The 9,414-nt window shown below is 32.4% G+C and overlaps 1 long non-coding RNA gene and 1 pseudogene across 3 annotated transcripts in view; one reads left to right on the top strand and one right to left on the bottom strand.

Moving 5' to 3' along the window:
- Positions 1 to 9,414, bottom strand: part of LOC143230267 (uncharacterized) — a 162,012-nt gene that overhangs the window by 152,452 nt on the left and 146 nt on the right. The gene's annotated exons all lie outside the window — the stretch shown is intronic.
- Positions 4,880 to 9,414, top strand: part of LOC143230262 (proton channel OtopLc-like) — a 31,312-nt pseudogene continuing 26,777 nt past the window's right edge. The window contains exon 1 of the transcript XR_013016300.1: positions 4,880 to 5,467. The product of XR_013016300.1 is annotated as a proton channel OtopLc-like (transcript). The remainder of the gene's footprint in view (positions 5,468 to 9,414) is intronic.

The raw sequence follows: 9,414 nt of genomic DNA, 5'->3' as shown, positions 1-9,414 counted from the left end.
TTATTGTTTATAATTTGGGTATGAGACAGATTTCTACTTTTATTTTCACTAGGTTATATAGGATCTGTATTGTTTATAATTTGGGTATGAGGACACAGATTTCACCCCTATTCACACCAGGTTATATAGGTAATCTGTATTGTTTATAATTTGGGCATGAGGACACAGATTTCTACTTTTATTTTCACTCTCAGGTTATATAGGTAATTGTATTGTTTATAATTTTGGGTATGAGGACACAATAATTCTTACCCCTTTATTTCCTTTAGGGTATAGAGAGGTAATCTGTATTGTTTTTATAATTTAAGTATGAGGACACAGATATCTACTTTTATTTTCACCTAGGTTATACAAGGGATTCTGTATTGTTTATAATTTATGTATGAGGACACAGATGTAGATTTTACCCCTTTATTTTCACTAGGTTGTGCAGGTGGCATTGTATTGTTGGTAATCTGGGCATGAGGACACAGATTTCTACCTTTATTTTCACCAGGTTGTGTAGGTAATCTGTATTGTTTATAATTCCAAAGTGAGGACACTAGATTTCTACTTATATTTTCACATATGATATATAGGTGATCTGTATTGTATATAATTAAAGGGATGAGGACGCAGATCTCACTTCCTTTATTTTTACTCAGGTTATATAAGTTAACTGTATTGTTTATAATTTGGGTATGAGGACACAGATTTCTACTCTTTAATTTTCGCTAGGTTATATAGGTAAACTGTATTGGTTTAGAATTTGGGTATGAGGACACAGATATTCTACTTTTATTTTCACTAGATTATATATAGGTAATTTATTGTTTATAATTTGGGTATGAGGAGCACAGATTTCTACTTTTTTATTTTTGTGGCTATAGAGGTAATCAGGTAATTGTTTATAATTTGGGTGCAGAGGACACACATTTCTCTTTTATTTATTTTTTCACTTAGGTAGATGTAAGTAATCTGTATTGTTTATAATTTGGGTATGAGGATACAGATTTCTACTTTTATATTTACTAGGCTATATAGGTAACCTGTAATTGTTTATAATTTGGGTATGATGACCTCAGATTTCTACTTTTATTTTACTAGGTTATATACGTAATCTGTATTGTTTATAATTGGGTATGAGGACACAGATTTCTACTTTTATTTTCATTAGTTTATATAGGTATTTGTATTGTTTATAATTTGGGTATGAGGACACAGATTTCTACTTTATTTTCACTCAGGTTATATAGGTAATCTGTATTGTTTATAATTTGGGTATGATGACACAGATTCTACTACTTTTATTTTCACTAGGTTTATATAGGTAACCTGTATTGTTTATAATTTGGGTATGAGGACTCAGATTTCTACTTTTTTATTTTACTAGGTTATATACGTAATCTGTAGTGTTTATAATTCGGGTATGAGGACACAGATTTCAACTTTTATTTTCATTAGTTTATATAGGTATTTGTATTGTTTATAATTTGGGTATGAGGACACAGATTTCTACTTTTATTTTTCACTAGGTTATATACGTAATCTGTATTGTTTATAATTTGGGTATGATGATGACACAGATTTCTACTTTTATTTTCACTAGGTTATATACGTGATCTGTATTGTTTATAATTTGGGTATGAGGACACAGATTTCAACTTTATTTTCACTAGGTTATATACGTGATCTGTATTGTTTATAATTTGGGTATGAGGACACAGATTTCAACTTTTATTTTCATTAGTTTATATAGGTATTTGTATTGTTTATAATTTGGGTATGAGGACACAGATTTCTACTTTTATTTTCACTAGGTTATATACGTAATCTGTATTGTTTATAATTTGGGTATGATGACTCAGATTTCTACTTTTTATTTTCACTAGGTTATATACGTGATCTGTATTGTTTATAATTTGGGTATGAGGACACAGATTTCAACTTTTATTTTCACTAGGTTATATACGTGATCTGTATTGTTTATAATTTGGGTATGAGGACACAGATTTCAACTTTTATTTTCATTAGGTTATATAGGTATTTGTATTGTTTATAATTTGGGTATGAGGACACAGATTTCTACTTTTATTTTCACTAGGTTATATAGGTGATCTGTATTGTTTATAATTCGGGTATGAGGACACAGATTTCAACTTTTATTTTCATTAGTTTATATAGGTATTTGTATTGTTTATAATTTGGGTATGAGGACACAGATTTCTACTACTTTTACTTATTTTTCCTAGGTTATATAGGTGATCTGTATTGTTTTATAATTTGGGTATGAGGTCGCAGATTTCTACTTTTATTTTTTACTAGGTTATATTGGTAATTTGTAGTTTTTTATAATTTGAATATGAGGACACAGATTTCTACTTTTATTTTCACCTAGGTTATATAGGTAACCTGTATTGTTTATAATTTGGGTATGATGACTCAGATTTCTACTTTTATTTTTACTAGGTTATATACGTAATCTGTAGTGTTTTTAATTTGGGTATGAGGACACAGATTTCTACTTTTATTTTCACTAGGTTGTATAGGTGATCTGTATTGTTAAAAAATTTGGGTGTGAGGACACAGATTTCTACTTTTATTTTCGCAAGGTTATATAGGTAAACTGTATTGTTTAGAATTTGGGTATAAGACCATCTCTAGATTCATAATATTAGTTCATTAATAATTTATTAGTGATTCCTCGTGGAACATATAATAATTTGGGTAAAGCCTACCGATCTCATGCAAGGCGTTAACTATCATAGATGGTCTTACCTATTAAGCACACTGGTCAATTGCCCGCGACCCCCACACACTGGAAGAGTCTCCGATGCTTTAAGTTTTAATCTACTTCTGAGCTGTCTTATCATTATGAAGCCCCAGTTTAATTAATTCTGCCCGGGGATGCAGAATGACTAAGGCTGCTCCTATTAACTGCGTGATGATTATGAAGCCTAGCATACGAGTTTTTTTTCCTTTTTCATACACATACACACACACATATATATATCCATAAAGTGTAAAGTAATTTCACATTTAGTGATACCCTTAATATTAATTGTTCGGTTAATTATAGATTTCAATATTTCAATTATACTTATTAGCCTTTTACATGAAACGTCTTCAAATGCTTACTAATAACAATTAGAATTCTCATAAACAGTAAGGTTTAATATTATTTGTTTTGTTGTTGTTGAACAAATGATACAAGTGTACCCGACTTAATCAGAGACTTATTCCAAAACAAGAGAGTAGGAGATAAAATTCACGATAAAATTAAGTTTCCAATCCCAGCAGTTAATAACAGCGACATCATTTCGTGCGATGTGTTCACGTGATGAAACCAGAAGTCGTTGAACTTTATAATGTGTATTTGAGAAGTCAAAATGATACGGTTACATAAAATAGATTACATTAGAAAACAGCTTGCAGACGTAATCACTGAAGAGATTTATACTGTGATAGAGGGCGCTTCTCTACAAGGTTTCTGTCGTTTCAATGAGAAAGTGACAAGAGACAGATGCGAATAAAGAAAAGGGAAGCAAGACATTGAAAAACGTTAAAAAAAAAACAGCGCACACAAAATACCGGGTTCAAATATTAAGTTGTAAACCAAATTGTTGCTGTCAAATAAACACCGAAAAATCTGCTATCAATTAGACTCAGAACCAAACACTTCAGAATGTAGACTTTATTTAAAGCGAAACACGAAGCATTCCCTTCAATATAGCTATCGGCTTTAGTGCTGTCAAGGTCACGAACTATCTTTTAAAGCTGGGGTAGGTTGAACTGGGGAACTAAGTCTTCTATTTCAACCCACTCTTTGAACTGCATACGAAACATAGTGTGAATAGAGAACTCTAGTTGTATTATTCACCCACTGTTTATTCTGTACTACATACAAAACATATTTAGTCTGAATACAGAACCCGAGTCGCCTTATTCACCCACTGTTTGAGTCTCTCTACATGCAAAACATATTTAGTCTGAATACAGAACCCTAGTCGTCTTATTCACCCACTGTTTTTAAATTTACTATTTCTTCTTGACTTTATACATTATTGAACCTTACGTGGAACACTGTTTGACTATATCTTATAATGCCTACTTACATTATTGAACCTTACGTGGAACACTGTTTGACTATATCTTATAATGCCTACTTACATTATTGAACCTTACGTGAAACACTGTTTGACTATATCTTATAATGCCTACTTACATTATTGAACCTTACGTGGAACACTGTTTGACTATATCTTATGATGCCTACTTACATTATTGAACCTTACGTGGAAACACTGTTTGACTATATCTTATAATGCCTACTTACATTATTGAACCTTACGTGGAACACTGTTTGACTATATCTTATAATGCCTACTTACATTATTGAACCTTACGTGGAACACTGTTTGACTATATATTATAATGCCTATTTACATTATTGAACCTTACGTGGAACACTGTTTGACTATATTTTATAATGCCTACTTATATTATTGAACCTCATGTGGAACACTGTTTGACTATATCTTATAATGCCTACTTACATTATTGAATTTTACGTGGAACACTGTTTGACTATATCTTATAATGCCTAGTTACAAGTTTACCACATAAACCTTTTGTACATTATGGATTATTGTGACCGTCTTTTCGGTTCCTTGGAGGAACTTAATAAATGCGGAGAAGTCGATGTTCGGGGTAGGAAGAATGGAATCAGATAATTTTAGTAGCAGTTCTTTTAACTTGATTGGTACAAGTGAGATCTTCCATGAAACAAGTGGACTGTTCAAATCAGACTGCAACGATAACCATCAAAACAATTACAGAGACAAACCATGTAACTCCAGTCTCTTCTCTAATATTATTTCACTCTTGTCTTTCATCGCTGTCCCATTACATGTTTGTTTTGTGACATTGGTTCATTTTATCGTGTGTTTCATCTGACTATTGAGGTTTTCTGTCTGGCATAAGAAGTGACAACTGTAAGCTCTTGAACCATGTAGGTTACGACTGGAATGTATTTCTAGCTAACTTCTGCGATGGGCTTCAAACCCACGTCTTCCTTATTTGGTGTTGTGGTTCACTTGTGTCCACGTTTTTCTTTTACAAATTATTCGACCTATTGCTATATTCGTACTATACGCTGTGTACATTAAAAATAAAATGTAATTCTTCAAAACCTTTGCATTTCTATTCCACACATACTACATTATTTTCTAATTATCTTTATTTACTGAATTATTTTTGATCTGTTAAAACATTCAATTGGACATTTATTCTTGAGAAATGAAAACTTTTTTTTTTAAATAATAAGTTGTTTCTATCTCTAGTTTGACAGAAATCACTTCTCCTCTTGCTTCTGACAGTATGCCGTCAGAGAATAATCCTCTAGTTACTCCTAAGCCTATTTCCATGCATCGAAGTGCTTCTTTCGGGACACCTGGTGTTCAAACAGATCGTAGGAATGCTAAACCAGGTAAGTTGATGAATGTTGCTATGGGTGTTTAAACATAGAAAAGAAGTGACGTAATAAAATAAAAAACATAGTGGTCTCGCGTCAAAACTGTTTGATATACAGGGTATATACAAATGATTGTAAAACTGTTTGATATACAGGGTATATACAAATGATTGTAAAACTGTTTGATATACAGGGTATATACAAATGATTGTAAAACTGTTTGATATACAGGATATATACAAATGATTGTAAAACTGTGTGATATACAGGGTATATACAAATGATTGTAAAACTGTTTGATATACAGGATATTTCCAAATGATTGTAAAACTGTGTGATATACAGGGTATATACAATTGATTGTAAAACTGTTTGATATACAGGGTATATACAAATGATTTTAAAACTGTGTGATATACAGGGTATATACAAATGATTGTAAATGTTTTAAAACGTTCTAATGAATTATCTCAGGTTTAGTTGCCACCACTTACATGAGCACTCCCTACTTCTATGTACGTCAGTGCCATTCATTGACCAAGAAAACATACACTTTGCCCTGAAGTCTGTAACTGACATTTGATGTGGGTCATGCCCTACAGCCAGTTGACCACTGATGTTATGCGTTCGTGGTGGGAGAGCTCCTCGCGAACACACTACACAACGAGAAAATATTCCGATAGCTGGAAGACATGCGAACTGACTCGTGCAGGTATAGAACGTCTTAACCGTTATACTGGTTGATGTTTTACACACGATGGTCGAGGCTCTTGTTTTGTAAATCTAGGTAAAGGCAGGTTCAACAGATCTCTGTTACTATGGCAGCAGAATTGTGTTTGTAATTTATGTTGGTACACTGCCCTTGAACTGGTTATATTACGCCTTGACTGTATGTATTATTTGGTGTTTCTTGCACGTCATAGAAATTAGCTTTTCATGAGAACAGCAGACACGTACCACAAAGTCCGTGCAAAGCTAGATCAAGATGATAGAGGACAAACAGATAACTTCAGTTCTGTGTTTTCTTTCCCTACAAACATATAACTTCAGTTCTGTGTTTTCTTTCCCTACAAACATATAACTACAGTTATGTGTTTTCTTTCCCTATAAACCCTCTTTATTTTCGCTTCGAAAACAAAAACAAAAAACAACCGTGGCTAGGATTCACTCTTTAAAGGAAAGGAAGCTTTTTTAATGTTCTAAACTGGGATGTTCAGGGATATTTATATCCCCCTTCGCCCCGCACGCGAAAAAGTTCTTGCTGAGTTCGTGTGGTTAATAAAGCTTCAGAGCTGGGTCTTAACTTTAATTAGGTGCATATGATGAATTAAGAAATGGGACGCAAAGAAAAGGCCAAGGCTGAAGGTGACGTTGACAAGGCAACAACATTGAAAGTTCATTCATTAAAGCAAACGTTTACTAAACATAATACTCTTAAAATACATAAAAATTACCCAAGAAAGCATAACTACTTGTGGGCTTATTTTCCCGAAACAGGGCCAAAAGTAGTCTGGAGAAGGTCATTTGTTTTAACCTCTCATTACCATTATAGTGTTTTCTATTAGTTAGTTAGTAGACACTAAAATGACGTCACATAATGGACGCTTAACTTGCATCTTAGAATGTTGTGATGTCAGTAATACGTGCGCATGCCACGAATCACGAGAAGAATTATGCACTCTTTAGGTTACAATAGATTGAATAGAACATGATATAAGAACTTCAACACACAAGAAATATAAATATTTGTTACTTTTAATTTTGGTTTTATTTATTCTTTAAACAGAACAGTTTCGGAGACCCTGCAGAAGTAAATAGTAAGCAGCTGACTATCTTTCGATTGTGGTTAACCTGTCCCAAGATTCCTGTGTTGAACAGCTACTATTTACTATTGGCTGTTCACAAAACGAGCAGAAATATAAACTGCTACCTCCCACGGCCCTTTCTGTAATTATTTGACAGTATATAGTAAAGAACTAATACTTGACATTCTATGATGTTCTCCGTCCGTGAGAAAAAATATTTAAATTTTAGTTTAAACATGAGCTGTCATTACAGCATTACGTCACAGAGTAGCTTTTATTGAAGTATTTCCTTATAGACTGAGTTGTTAATGAAAGTCTTGCTTTAATGTTGCAACACTCGTGAGGTTTTCACTAAAGAAACAAATATTTTTTTTTAAATTTGTTTTTGATTGTTCTATATTGGGAAATTAATCATTTTTATAATTTTCTATTGGTTAAATTTGAAACTTACTCCTTGTTGTTTACAAGTTTTATTAGTTAAATTCGAAACATTTTATTTTTCTAGAAGTTTCAATTATATTACTTATTTCTCTGCTATAAAACACTGTCTAGTTATCAAAATACTACCCAGTTGTGATTGGTCATTATCGGTGCGGTAGCTTTCGAGATCACAGTTTTGGACGTATACACCATAAACAATATTATAGCAAGATGAATATTGGATCCAGCTAAGGTGGGAATGACGAATAAAATTTCATCCGTAGGGGCGTTATAATGTGACTGTCAATCCCACTATTTGTTGATAGAAGAGTAGCCAAAGAGATGATGACTAGCTGCCTTCCCTCTAGTTTTACGCTACAAAATTAGGGACGGGTAGCGCAGATAGCCCTGTGTAGCTTTGCGCGAAATTCAAAACAAACCAAGAAATGTAATATTGTATAAAATAAGATACGTAGTATTGTTTGAAATAAAAAATGTAGTATTGTCTCAAATAAGAAAGATATTATTGTTTCAAATAACAAAAGTAGTATTGTTTCAAATAACAAAAGTAGTATTGTTTCAAATAAGAAAGGTAGTATTGTTTCAAATAACAAACGTATTATTGTTTCAAATAAGAAAGATATTATTGTATCAAATAACAAACGTGGTGTTGTTTGAAATACGAAAAATATTTTATTATAATGTAGAACTAATCTGATCATGGTTTGAATTTGTTTAGTGTTTTCATGCAAACGCTCAGATATGTTTCGTATTTAATCTTGTATATTTACGATGCTAGAATTTCTGTACGTAACACAAACTATTAAAGGACGAAATCTGGGTAATAAAAAACGAACAAACTCTTAACGAGGCCATGTGTTTCTGAAATAATGTAATAAAGAATTATCACCCTATAAGAAGTGGATAGACGAAATTAGTTTAGTTGGATATTAATATCATAGTTCAAAAGACCGGTTACAACTATGTAAAAGCATAAAGGGTTATGAACTAATGACGTAAGAAAAATTACATCCGTTAAATAAATAAAGCTCATATGATTTTACATAACAAGTAATGTAATATGGTGGGAGAATACTAGTTCAGAGCCTGTCCTTGTAATTCACTATGCGTTTTTAAATCCGTTTCATGGTTCCTATCATTCTGTTCGTAAAGCCAGACGAAGACCTTGTGGCGGTTGGTGATTCTGGTTGACTGCTCTCTATTTGATTAGTAGTTCAAACTTATGAACAAACATCTATTTTAACGCATCTATTTATCTATTTCTTGTTACTTTTTCAAATCCTTTGAACTATTTCTAACGCCCTTAACTTCAAAAGCTGTTATCGGACGCAGTGAACAAACATAATTCTTCTTAGATGTTTCGTAACAAACAGTGAACAAACATAATTCTTCTTTTATAAGTTTCGTAAAAATCAGAGGAGAAACATAATTCTTTAGAGTTTTCGTTACAAAAAGTGGACAAAACACAATTTTCCAAGTAACATCAGCAACATAGAAGAACATTTTCAACCCTAAAGAACTGCAATCAGTTCCAGATATTTCTCAAAAATATATGGCGCAACATGCTTTAAAGGGGAAGTAACTCGAAGTTTAATTTTTGTTTTTGGACTATTTAGACTCTCATACACACGACTTATTCTAGTACCTACTAATCGGCAGAAAAAGAAAATCACAAAGTTACAGTTTTTATCGACAAATTTCAGTTTTACTGGAGTA

Source organism: Tachypleus tridentatus, chromosome 10 (genome assembly GCF_004210375.1).
Source record: "Tachypleus tridentatus isolate NWPU-2018 chromosome 10, ASM421037v1, whole genome shotgun sequence".
NCBI classification, from domain to species: Eukaryota; Metazoa; Arthropoda; class Merostomata; order Xiphosura; family Limulidae; genus Tachypleus; species Tachypleus tridentatus.
The sequence above is the reverse complement of the archived record's forward strand: the minus strand, read 5'-3'. Positions and strand labels throughout refer to the sequence as shown.